Below are 14,000 nucleotides of genomic sequence, written 5' to 3'. Positions count from 1 at the left end.
TTTAGTATTCTACCTCATCATGTTATGGAAAAAAAATACTTTTCTTACCGAGCATTGCATGCATCCATTGCATTTGCATTCTTGTTAAACAACATTTCTGATTAATTGTTAAAATGTGAATTACTGCACATTTTAAATATGTATTGTGAATTTATATTCCATGTCTTGATCTACAACTTTCACAATGTGAAGCTCTTCTATGTCTGTGCTGAATATGTTAGTATTACTGATGAATCGAATAATCTTATCTCCACTGAAATAAATTCTTGTAAAATTATTTTCATATAAATTCTAATTTTCCAAACACCTGCTTCCTCTTCTTCCTATAATGGAGCAGTTCTAGTACTGCATCTCGATATTTGTAGCTTCAGAAAGGCCCGAGGGAGATGAATGAGGTCTGGCCTCCTGCTGCGGAGTAATCCCTCTCCTTCCTGACGAGGAATCATCCCATACAAAGCAAACTGAGGCACACTTTCTTTTATCCTTTCATGTGGGCACAAGACAACCACACACAGCCTCCTATAGAGTGTCAAAAGCCGACAGATGCACTGTTAGTTCTGAACAAAGGTGACAGCTCTCAGTCATCCACTCACTGCAGGTGAAATTGGGGTCTCAGTCTCAACCCTGGCAGGGACCCTTGTGACTGGGGCTTGGATTTAAAAAGTCTGAATGACAGTTACGCATGTGAAGCGCAAAACAGGGAAGCAAGAAGTCATGGAACCAGGGTAATATCATTAGTCACACGCGCATCTTGTGTGCCTGCATGTGCAGATATGTCAACTTCATGAACTGATGGTGTGAATAAAAACTGATTCTATTGTCTCTGAAGATACAGTGCAATTATTCTCTGTGTCTGTTTCCCATCAGCCAGGATGCGTAAGCTATCTACTATATGAGTTCTGGCTGGAAAATAGTTCAGCCCATAAGCTTCTGTCTCTTCAGTTCAAGCTATAGAAGCTGATTTCCCCCGCGTCCCTTGCATATGTGATGCAGAGTGCACCCACGAGGTACAGTATGTTTGTTTGTATGTAAAACAATGAACATCAATTTGTTGCACTATGAGGATCTTTCAGTCACGCTAGGGGTGGGCGATATGGGCAAAAAATAATATCTCAATATTTTTTGGGATTTTGGCGATAACGATAATCAGTCGATATCCTTTAAAATGTGATTAGAATTGTCTGAACTGTACTTGTGTCCACCAAACGCGTTTACAGCGCTGAGAGAGCTCAAAAACTCATTTTCCGAGCGCCCAGCGGTGTTAAAAGTTGAACAGATTTCAACTTGAAGCACTCTGAGCACTGCGCTAAAAAACGTCTCCGCTGACATCTTTTACCGCTGAAGGCGCTAGCGCTCTGAACGCTGAAGCCCATAGGACCCACGTCTCGGCACTAGATCATCTGAAGTACCGGTAGCTTCAGGGACTGGAGGTGTTTGCATTTTCTCCACCATCGCAACGCGCTGCTAAACTGTTGCAAGGAGGATGCTAACGAGAGGTCACGTGATCACGTCATGTGATCACGTAGGCCCACTAGTTGTGTGACTGAATCCTGCCATGCTGTAGAGAGCGCTGCTGCACCGTGTATTAATGGATGTGAGGAGTTTCCGCGGGCGTTTGATTGTTTTTGTCGAAGTAATTTAAATACTCGATAATGGAAATTTGCACATCGTCAAAACAACAATGACGATATTATCGCAAACGATATATATCGCCCACCTCTAAGTCACGCTATAAATGCTTTACAAACAACACATTGTTTTAGTTAGGGATGCAACGATCCACATTTTTTCACTTCCGATCCGATCCCGATACCTGAATTTGGATTTCGGCCGATACCGATACTATTCTGATACCAGAGCTGTGTTTGCTTTAATATTATTATTATTATTATCATTATTGTTGATTTTATATGAGGCTGAAATAATCTCCTCTCAACAGGAAAATATGATATGTACGTATGTATGCATGTATGTCCCAAAAGGCAACTTGAGGTGAGTATAAGGTCAGAAAAGGAAGTCAGAAAAACAGGAAATCCTGTTAACAGGAAAAATCCCATTCTGAAAACAAATATGCAACTGTAAGGGTTTCAAATTGATTGTCATATCAATATTTATTAAATTCCCAAATGTCAAATATTTGAGTCTTGAAATATAAGAAAGTGCAATAAGTGTAAACATCTAACACACACACTATCAATAAAACAGTGTGCATCTGAACAGCACAAATCAAGTACACTGGCTCTTGTAGCATCAACAAATCAAGGTTTTAAAATGTCAATTATCTGAAATATAAGAAAAGTGCAATAACTGTAAACATCTAACACACACATGCACGCACGCGCACACACACACACACACACACACACACACACACACACACGTTGTCTACCTGGAGTTTACCTTGTTTTTGGAATGACTCCAGAAGTGATTCCTGACAGCTCGCCTAAAAAATCCTCGTGCTCTTTCCTGTGGTGCTTTTTTTAAATGTTTGATTGCGTTCGTAGTGTTGTGCGACGCAAGGGAGCTTCCGTGTCCCTGAATCACGGCTTTGCAAACATTGCATTTTGCTGTCTTACATAGCGGACATGTTGGCTAGCCACAATGCTGCTCAATGCTATCCAGCTAGCTGGCTGTAAACTGCGGGATGTATTTCCTGAGCGGGGGCGTGTCTCATAACTCTGTGTCTCATTGAGCCGCGCCTCCGTTCAGGAAATCCATTCCACAGTTTGCAGCCAGCTAGCAGACCGGCCGGCAGGAATCGCCTGTGGAGTCATTTCAGCAGACAACGTTAAAGCGCAGACATGGCTCATGGATATCGGAAATCTGCGCAGGTTGGATCGGGAAATTCCGATACGTGAATTACGCTGGTATCGGTCCCGATACCGATACTGGAGCGGATCGGCGCCATCCCTAGTTTTAGTCATGCAAACACACAACTACACTAGAACGCGACCAATTGTGGACTTTTGAGGCTTAGATCAGGATCAAGACTTGAGAGTTTAAAGAAAGAAAATCAGACGATATTCATTTTAACGGGATACACATTTTATATAGATCCATTAAATTTGGTTGTTAAAGAACTGTGAACAAGATATATGCTGAGCAGCTAATTTTACTTAACTAATTTTAGCTAATTAAACTTATCTTTGGCATTTCTGTACAGCAAATTCTTGTTCATTACTGTCCAGCATGCTGATACCAATATGTCTGCAATAAGCTAATACTGCCTATTTATCAGTCTGGAGCCACTGTATAGGATGTTGTTAATGTATCTTAGAGCTGAAATGATTACTCAATCTATACATTTATGAATTGCTGTACCTGAAGTAATTTTCTACACAAATGCCCAAAATGCACTGCTTTCAGCATCTGAAATGTTCTTCCATAATAGTATATGGATTTTCTTTCTAAACAAGCAAATTCAATATGTCAATTTCGATTTTTGGATTTTTTAAAATGTATTTTTGTTTTTACTATTTCCTGATACTTTATGGACAAAACAATGAATTTAATAATTGAGAAAATAATGGTGTATAATAATCAATAATGACCAGATTATTTGGGTGGTAAAATAATCATTATTTTCAGCCCTTGTGTATTTGTGGATTAATGCCTGTGTATGCCTTTAAACGGATGTAACTGTGATGATGTGGGTGCATGTCCTCAAAGGTGTGTGTTTGCACATGTAGGTGCTTGTGTCTATGTGTATGTCTTTGTGTCCTCCTGATCTCCAGCCAGCTGTGGCCATTAGCCAGAGGCTGAGCCTGTTCAGACGTGCAGGTCAGAGTTCTGATCTAATCTAGAGGATCTGTGTCTGATGAGGTCTCCACTGTAAACAGAGTGGCCAGCCAGAGCCAGTTGCAGAAATCATGGAGCCAGTGGGCACTGGGGATAGAGTGGGCAGGCAGACATTAGCACAAGGGTAATTGCTGTCCCCACAGCAGCCCGTTGAATGACATCTAATATTGCTGGGGGGGGACTAACCATTACCTGGTGCAGAATAAGAGCTTTTTCTGATAGCCACTGAAGTCCAATTGGGCTCGAAAATGGTTCATCATACACCCCGGTCCACCAATTTAGCCTCATATGCTGTTGTGTCTGAGAAAGGTACGGCAACTAGATTATTGATTGTCCTTGAGATTTTTCATACATTGATGTTTTTCCATAGACTTTGAACTGACAGGAGGGTTGTTAAAGTGAAGAGGGTGACTGCTGCATTTATGGATGTGGTGCATTGCAGAGGCACACAAGCCTGATAATTGGGGGCCTTTGGCGACTTAATCTAACCGGAGGCACCCTCAGCAATGCAGGATTTGAATTTGCTAGAATAATGTGCTCTATAAGCAAAATGTGGTTTTGTATTTGTTTGCAGCCAGTTTCATCATTCTGTAGTGATTCATTCTGACATATTAAACATGCTTTGATCACTCTTTGAAGAAAATAGACTTTGTTTTCAGAAAAAATACATTTTTTAAAAGCACAGTGTCACAGCTCATGCTTGTATAGCTAAAAGTTTTGTATGAAGAAAAAAGTGTATCCCCACAGGGAATGAACAGGATTATGGCTCAGTGATAAACAGATGCTGCAAAAGAAAAGAGTAAATCAATAAAGCCATATATTGGAATGATGAAACAGTTACTTCACAGCTACAGTTTGTAGAAGCCATTGGGCTGTCTCTTTTGCATCATTTTATTACACTGAGGATCTCTTATGTCCCAGAAGACCTTAAACGCACTGGATTAAGTGCCCCTTTTGCTCATTCTGTTGTCACCAGGTAGTTAAGTTTGCATTTTCCCTTGTCTATATAACTCTGATTGTTCCTAAGTGCTGCAATTCATTTCTGAACCCAGTCTCTTTACTGCTTGCCAAAAAGCTTGAAATCAGGCTAGAACCCCATCTGCTTCATAGCTTCAGGATCAGCTCTACAGCTGGTCTTCAGGCCCTGGCTGATGTGCAGATGTGGGATTTCATTTCATAAAGTTTAACTCAGCCAAAAATTCCTTCATGGCAATTAAAATTTGTAAAGGTCAAAAGTTTACTCATGCTGGACAATTTAAACATGATTGTGATTTAAACTTAAAATCATGCCGTTCATAAAATCTTTAAGAACTTGACTGCTTCCCTACTGTGCAGTTTCCCACTTCCTATGCATACATCTTGCCATGGTGTGAACCTAGCTCTCAGATCTCTGATAGTTGCTTGAACAACTTCAGCATGTGCCTTCACCTGAAGAAACTGTCCCTCAGGCCGCCTTTGTGAACCAAAACATGGAGCTACCAGGAAGCTATTCAAAATTTACAAGCCAGTTCCTCTCATCAGTGCAGCAGTCGGTTGTGCTCTTCGCAGATTCAACTCAGCAGCCAGTCTTGCCTCAGCGGCAAGAGTTCCTTTATCTTGCGCCGGCCTGGGCTACAGTTCAACCACTGTCTCAAAAACAACTGTGCATAGTTTCAACACAGGAGTGTGAGTCAGTGAGTGCTTTGCTGTTAACACTGCAGTAACTCTCCAGGGCTGGAGGTCATTTCTGGCCAATTGCTGCTGTATCCTCTATGATGCAGCTGCAGGTATCCTTCTCTACATGCAGTAGGCATATGTTCGACAAAGACTTCATCTTTATCATGACACTTATAATTCTATTAACACTTTTTAAAAGAAGAAAGACTTTGCATGACTGTGTTGTTTATTTGTTATTTCGTGGGTCTAGTCAGATGTTTTGGCTTTCTATCAACTTCATCATTCATTTTCCTTTGTCTCTGACTTCTACAGTTAGAATGAACTATCGTCATCACATTACTGTGTCTCTAAATAGACTGACATCACTCAAGATTATTCTCTGTCGAATTAGAAAAGGAGGCTCCTGCAGTATGCTTACAAACGAACCAATCAGTCAGTCATTGGGTCTATCATGAGCCAGCTGGACCAGGCAGCAACCAGGCAGCAACCCAGAGCCGGAGGGGAATTGGAGGCGAGGAAGACATGGTGTAAGATTATCAAAGAGAGCAGAGGGCTGTGTGTCTAAAGGCTTAGCAGAGGCATACCAAACACCAACAAGAAGTAAGGGGGTGGAGTGTGTGTGTGGGGGGGGGTCATTTGGGTGGCAGAATGAGTGGGAGAAAGACAGAAAGAGAGACAGAGACTGAGGGAAACACAGATAAAGAGTATTGGTGCCGAGATGATTGAGATTGAAACCGCCTTTGCTCGCAGTCGCATGGGAATTTGCACGTCTGTGTGATTAGGTGTGCGTGACAGTGGAAGGGCAGGAGTACGTGAGAGAGTGAATCTTTGCATGTGTATCCACACAGCAAGATGCTCACATGGGAAGTTTCTCCCAGGGGCTGTTGTTTGTTTCCTATCTGTCAAATCGTATACAGGAAAAATTCAAAACATATTCAGACAGAAACCTAGTTGGTGATGGTGAACTTTGGAGGTCACACAATCTTCAGGGGAAAACAATGTTTACTGTGGCAAAGATTTTATGCTAAGTAGTTTATTATTTATAGGAGTTTGTATATGTCCGATATTTTCATTCAATTGCACTCTGCTTTTTTTGTTATAGAGGCAGCAAGGCATAAACAGACATTTATGAAACTAATAAATCAGGAGGTTTGATCTGCAGCCAATAAACTGTCTGTCCATACCTATCTATACATGTGGTCCAGGCAGCAGATACCAATGGTTCTGGAAAAGCTTTATCCTCTCCTTTCTACAGTTACTGTTTTGGGGATCTCAGCAGACATGTACAGCATATAAATTGGACTTTTAGTTCATAGCATTTTATTATCTCATAGCCTCCCTGAATAAGAATCAGGTTCACTTTATTCACTGTGTACAATGAGTGAACAATAGTTATTTGTCCAGCAAACTTAATGACATTAGTGACAATCAATATGCTCTAGTATTGCTGTTTTGATATCCAATCTTTTAGGTCAAACATCTGCTGATTCCAACTTTTTGATTTTGATTTTCTTTGTTTTATATCTCTGTAGATTTAGTATCTTTGGGTTTTTAACTATTTCTCAGTTAAAACAAGACATTTTAAGACATTAATGGCTTTGGCACAGCTCAAAAATAAGGATTGGGCCACACTGGGCAAGTGATAAAAAAAAAGAATCAAACATATTTTTTTTTCCAGCATTAATGATGGAAGTAAGGAAGGATTGGAGTAAGCCATCTTGCTTCCTTCTCAACTCTGTTGAGAGCTTCACATGCCTAGTACCAATCAGGTGGTGGGTAAAGACAAAGTTTATGAGCTCAAGCACAAGTGAATATTTCCATTATCCTGGAAACAGGAGTTTTGTTGGGTGGCATGACTGGTGTTAGAGGATGTGGGCAAAACTCCAACTATGCCACAAGTTTAAGAAGGAGGCGGATAAAGTGGGGTAGTTTTTCAAAGGCACAAGTTTCCAAAAAAAGTTTCTGGAGTACAAGAGCCTCTCGCTTGCACAGCAGCTTCCTTTGTATTTCATTCAGTGTTTCGCCTATACTCATTCAGCAGTGGTGCACCGCCGCTCCTAAAATATCACACAATCAGTAATATCAGTGGGCTACTAATCATTTTCACTCGCACACTGCAAGCACAATAAAACCCAGCGGCTGACTAACTCCCTCTCCTGATTCTTCAGAGCCGTCAACATGAAAGGTACTTCCACGTTATAATACATTCTACATTAAGGAATAGGGCAACACTTAATATCATTTACATGGTGCAATGGCTTGAACCCCACATCTGGATCAAAGCTTTTGTCACAACTTTTTCCGTGTCTCCCTCCCTTCTCCCAAACTACTGATGTGAAATAAATAAATAAATGAATGAATAAACTAAACAGTAAAGTTAAGTGGGCCGCCTGCCCCTCTTCATAAAAAGCGAAAGACCAAACCTGTCTGGCTGTTTACCCTGTTAGTAATGCAGCGTTTTCTAATCGTTTATTTATTTATTTACTTTTTCAAAGGATTTTTCCAACTTAAAAACACAAACGATAAACTGGAACAAATCTGCTTTCTACGAGAGAGTCAGGGATGAAGCATACGAGAAACTTGTGTTGCGTTGTTCATTATCATTGCTACTGCATGTAAATATTATGATTAACACTGCAAAAATGAAGCATTACCATTAGCACGATCTAAGCATCTCAAGGCCATTGTTTGTCCACTGACATGTAAAGAGAAGATGATGTCAGATGTCATGTTTTCAGATTGGTTTGCGCATGCTTTCACATTTGCATGAAATCTGAAGCTTGCAGAGGTTTGGCTTCAAGTTTAGTACAGCATCTACAGTATTTCACCTCATCTTAGCCGATATGACAGTCCGCTAATAGAGATCAAAAGCAATGCAACAGTGTCTAATTCCTGTTCACATATTCAACACACACACTAGCCACAGGTATTTTAAGCTGGAATCAATTTCCACAGTGTCAGCATTCACCTCTTACCTCCGGGATAGCTCTATTTCCTTGGAGGGCCCCCCCTTCTACGCCTTGTTAGCCAGAAAGCTGAACGTTCTGCAGACCCTGCAACACTGCCAGCCTCTTCACAGCTGTCTAAAAATGCCCACAAATCACCTCAAGCATCTTCTGCCACTCTGCTCCTAAATTCAATCCCTGACAAATTTCCAGCCCATTTTATTTCATGTGCCCACAAGACTGACGGCCTGTTGTTGGTGTGGTTCTCCTGTCAACCAAGTGGGGGCACTGTTGCATTTCTAAGCTTGTTTTCTCATACAGGACACCAAGGTGCTGAGGTACAGGAGTGCCACAAATATATCCTGTGTTATTCATGGTTGCAGGCGGAGCCCCACTGTTTAGGGAGACTTTGGTCAAAGGTTTGGGCACAATTTTCTGTTCACACGCTTGCCAAAGACCTTTTAAGGTGCAAGTCAGCGTACAGCCTCACACCAGAAACAGAGGGAAAAGGAGAGGGAGTAGAAGAGACAGAGAAGGAGAGACAGACTTGAATTCAGGAGCTGCGGGCGCTGCACTGTGTTGTCTCCTGAAGCAAACGCATATGACAAGTTCCTGCCGTCTCAGTTTGCAGACACATACCGAATCAGTCGTCACTGAGCCAAGAATTTACATTGGATGCACACCTCTCCTTCCTTTACTAAATCCACCCACAAACGAGACAAGGGCATGCAGAGTTATTTGTATAGCTCCTGCTAACAACAAGGCAATTTACTGAAGACATAAAGGCATTAAGAAAAGATTTAAGAGAAACACAAGGCAGTGTAAGTATAAAAAGACAATATATAAAAGGTACACATGAAATAGGATTTTAAAAGCATCAAAACAAAGTAAAATAGATTCAAATAAGCTAAGCTAAGTGCATTGGCTACCAGTGGCTATCATTGTCTGTTCCTGTAAGTTTGTGCCATTGAGACATAAAGTAACACGAAATGTTTAAAGAGAAAAATACAGTTGTGTTTTCTTAACTCTTGTTCAAAGAAAGATTGCTGTAAGTCCAATGATTTTGCAGTCATTATAATAGCAGTTTTATTCCCCCCCGGCTCCATGGAGTATCAAATACACACAGTTCATTTATATTTGGGAAAAATATATCCATAATAATAAGTGGGGTTTTTTTGTAGGTGATATTTAGAAAAGTCAAATTGCAAGTAAAATGTCATTAATGGTGCCCTATTATAATTGCTTACTAAATTAAAATAATTAGCAGCAACAATTAATTGTATATATCTTCACTATTAAGCAGATTGTCACCTACATATGCAGAAATGTAAGCTTACACTCACCAATTATTTTCTATCTGTAGTGAACTTTAAGGTATCTGTATTTTTGTTGCCGTCCCTGACTCTTCAAAATGTCCCTAATTCATATTACGCTACAACTATTACTGTAACTATTCTACGAGTACTGAACTAGTTCAATGCATCTTCTCATCATTCAGGACATAAAGGCTATGGCTCCATTTCTCCAGTTTTGCAGACCAGCGCTTTACTGTGTGCTCAGATGATAGTCATATGGTGATGTATTACAGAACACAAAGAAAAAAGACAAGCATGACATTAATACAAAATAACTTGACGTGTTCATATAGAATTAAGTGTTGTAAGATGTATGTAGATGACTGCGTCAAAACTGACAACTACGTTAGTGTTGAATTTGTATTACAAATGCCACGCTAAACCCTTTCCCCACGTCCTGCGGTGTACTGACAGATAGCAGAGCCATCAATCAGAAAATCCCATGATAGTAATTTCCTTTCTGTCTGATCAAACCATCAGACTTGAATGTCTCTGAGGGAGGTGGTTGGCAAGGTGATCATTGAATGTGACTGACAGAGAGAAAGAGGGAGAGAGAAGGAAGGAAAACTAATTTAGAGGTTGCCATTATTTACTTGTGTGATATAAAGTGCAAACATTAATTGTTAAAAAAAGCTCAATCATCCCAATCACCATCATCTGCTGTCCCTGACCTCTGACCTAATGATTGCTAGAGGTCTAACTGCAAAATAAAACACTATTAATGGTCTAAAATAATGTCACGGTTCTGTTGATGCTGTGATTCTGACTCTCAGATGGACCATTATTGGCATGACCTTTTTTTCCTGAACCTTCCCACTAAAATAATTGCAAATGTTAAGGGCCTTAAGAGTAACAACCATGATGTTCCTGTCAATACACTATAAATATAAACAGGACAGAGAGATGTGCAATGTACCATACACAATCAGTATTTGACGGATGCTGATGCTACAGTGGATATCAACATGCTCACTCATTTGTGAGAGACTTCTCTGTACAAGATATCACCATTTTTGATCATTTCCCAAGCAAAAAGGCCAAACTTTTGCAGGTTCCAGATGAGGACTTCCTGTTTTTCTCTGATGTAAATTGAATATGTTTGAGTTTTGGACCGTAAGTTTGACAAAACAAGACATCTTAAGAGATCATCTTGAACTCTAATTTTATTTATTTGTTACCGTTTTTTTGGCATTTCATTAAAAAGACAACAACACATTTTTCCTTTTCTTTCAAAAGTAAGGTGAGACATTTGCTATGTGTCGTATTGACTGCCTTCGTGGTGAAATGGCATTTTAAGAGTCAATTTGGTGCTGGAGGTAGAGTCGAAGCTAAGATGGCAGCATCAAAATTACACTGGCATCACTGCAAGTCATGAACTGAGACTCTGCAGCTGCGTCCCAAATCTCCCTAGCAACCACAGATGGCATTTTCACGAAGGTCCACAAGCTGTAGACGAATAAAGGTTTAACATGTAACTGCCAGAGATGTGATGTGGGTGCACATGTTCAGATATAGCTACTGGCACAGGAATGTGGAACTATTTTTTATTTTGAGGTCCTTTAGCTCCTTATCTGCACCAAAGCACTAAAGTGTCTGGAAATTATCTTTTTTCTTATTTTTCTTTTTTATTCATACTAATAACTGTATCTTATGGATAAAGCCAGCTCCAAGTGAGAGGGCCTTTCTGTGTTGTGCCTTGTGGCATACTGATGAAACATGTACTTCTTTTTTTCTTTCACAAGCACTTGGCTTTTCTTTTTTTCCCCCACAGGCTAAATGTGAGATATAAGAGAAATCAGACCTTTAAACACTGCGGACGTGATGAATAAACAACACAAAAAATGATGTCACTTATCACTGTGTAATATTCATGTTCTGTGTTAAAGTGCTCATGACAAAAACACATTAACATTCACACAGAACCCCCCCGGTGTGTTAAGGCCTTAAGGCAGACAATGAGATCCACTGTTTGAAAGCATAGAGAGTAGGAGTGGCACATTGAACATATCAATTGACAAAGTCCCTAGCATCCACAGTCAGTGCAGATCTTGTTGGACTGTTTTTTCTCTTCGATGAAATAGCAAAATGACCCTCTCCATAGCAGCTAGTTTATTTAAATACCTACACAACACAGACATTACCAGTGTTTTGTTATACAATAACAATATTCTGAATGTTTATCATTCAACCTGAATGGTTTCGTATATTTTCAGGGCCAAGAGCAGGTATATAGCAGGACGGGGGTGGTTCTGGGATGCGATGACTCATTGTTGAGAGTCCTAGAGGTGTTATACTCTATCTACCTAACTGAACAAAACACTTACAGGAGATACCCACTTGATTTCCACAATAACATTCCAGCACTCATATTTTTAACCTCCAAGCAGAGGTTGAACTAGAATTGTATTTCTTTTAGTGTCTGATACAGAGAGTGTGTAGTATTATTTATTTGCCTTACTATCCTAATAATAATAATAATAATAATAATAATAATAATACTGTTTCACTGTTGAGCTTTATTTTAGTCATGAGATTGCACGTTTTGCTACTCTTCATGATTCACAATGACTGGCACATTCTCCCCTAACCCAGACACTTAGCCTCTTGTGGACTTACAGCCTTCAGATCTCAGAAATGTGTCATCCAAGTTCGTAAGCGTTCAGCCCAGTAGTCCAGAATCCACACAATGGGATTCAGCCTTGGTGTGAGTGACTCACTGCTCGACATTATGCATACTCAACTGACTGCCACTGCTCCTCTTTATTTTGTGGGCCTGAATCCATAAGCAGTAGCAGGGGCTGATTAAAGGAGCAGTTATTGTAAATAATGTATCAAAACAATACTACTACTGGAATAACTACAACTACTATACTATCACTATTACCAATAAAACATGATAACAACAACAATAACACTATAAACTAAGATGCAAATTAAGCCTATGCTGCTGCCCAAAGGTGGGTGTAATGTTTTTCTGCAATGAGCAGAAAAGTCATACACTGAGTAAACCTACAGCTATGCACATATTTATACATGACAAATCAAATGTTTAGGCAGTGCAGTCAGACGCTACACATGTTAAATCGTGCTATGAACCACAACGTGATACATTGGGCTCACCGTATTAATGGTAATTTATTCTTGTAAACAGCACCATATAAACAGGCACTCATTTGTTTCAGGTTATAAAAGTATTAATTGCATGTCAAAAATTGCATGCCCTACAGTATAGCAGCATGAGCATACCAAATTAATTTAATATTCCTTTCCTACCTAAGATGAACAACCAATAACTAACTAATATATATACTAAACAATAGCTACATACCATACTTTCTTGAGGCCAAACCAAATATAGATATTTTACATTTTAAATACTCGAATAAGAATACTCTCTGTGATTGTAACTCACCCTCCGTTTGAAGCACAAGGGAGACACTACAGTGGCCGTGAAATGTATAAATTGGCTTATTCTAAAAGCAAAAAAAACAAAACAATTCCTATATTCAGGTGATTGTACACTAATGAAAACATACCTTGAATATCATATTCCATTTCTGCCAGCAGATCCTCATATATGTTACACACTGGACCGAAGATATAATAACAAACATTTATGATAAGGATCCCTTAAATTTGGCTATCAAACATTTTTTGGCCACTGTTAATAGACGCTTATTCACACATTGAGCACTTACTGAGCAAGACCAACTCATTTAGACTCGTCTCTACAAACTCCTGTGAAAAATATCTGGCTTTTTAGCAGCTACATGCTCTACTGTGTTCTGCAGCTAGTCGCCAACTGTGTCTGTCTGGTGTTTAGTGCTTAGCAGGTAGTGTACAGTGGTATTACAGATTACAGATACACAGTTGCCTGCTGCAATTTAAAACAAAGCTATGAGAATACTGAGAGCAAACCAAAACAGCTAATGAATGAGCTCAGATAAAAAAAAAAAAACACAATTGTGTTTTTTTTTTAATAAAGAAAGTTGCTGGGAGACATAAATCCAACCAATGCCTCTGACCGAGTACACGGCCGCCTTCCTCAATGGATAGATCATGTCAAGCAAATCAACATCTCTGTTGCTGGAATCTCTGAGTGCATCACCCAAAGAGAGGACAAAGAGAGTGCCAGTGTAACTTGCATACAGGAGAACTGAGAGAGAGAGAAAGAAAGACAGAGGTTGACCCTCTCAACGGGACTTTATTTCACCTGCAGCGTAATCATGAGGATAAAATGGTCAGG

The 14,000-nt window shown here is 39.8% G+C and overlaps 1 protein-coding gene across 1 annotated transcript in view; it reads right to left on the bottom strand.

Moving 5' to 3' along the window:
- Positions 1-10,489: 10,489 nt before the first annotated feature.
- The window catches only part of lingo2 (leucine rich repeat and Ig domain containing 2), a 280,055-nt gene continuing 276,544 nt past the window's right edge, over positions 10,490-14,000 (bottom strand). Inside the window, exon 5 of the transcript XR_007887017.1 lies at positions 10,490-10,499. The gene's annotated coding sequence lies outside the window, so the exon portion shown is untranslated. The remainder of the gene's footprint in view (positions 10,500-14,000) is intronic.

The sequence above is a fragment of the Dicentrarchus labrax genome, unplaced genomic scaffold, assembly GCF_905237075.1.
Source record: "Dicentrarchus labrax unplaced genomic scaffold, dlabrax2021, whole genome shotgun sequence".
In the NCBI taxonomy this organism is placed as follows: domain Eukaryota; kingdom Metazoa; phylum Chordata; class Actinopteri; family Moronidae; genus Dicentrarchus; species Dicentrarchus labrax.
This window is presented reverse-complemented; position numbering and strand designations above follow the sequence as displayed.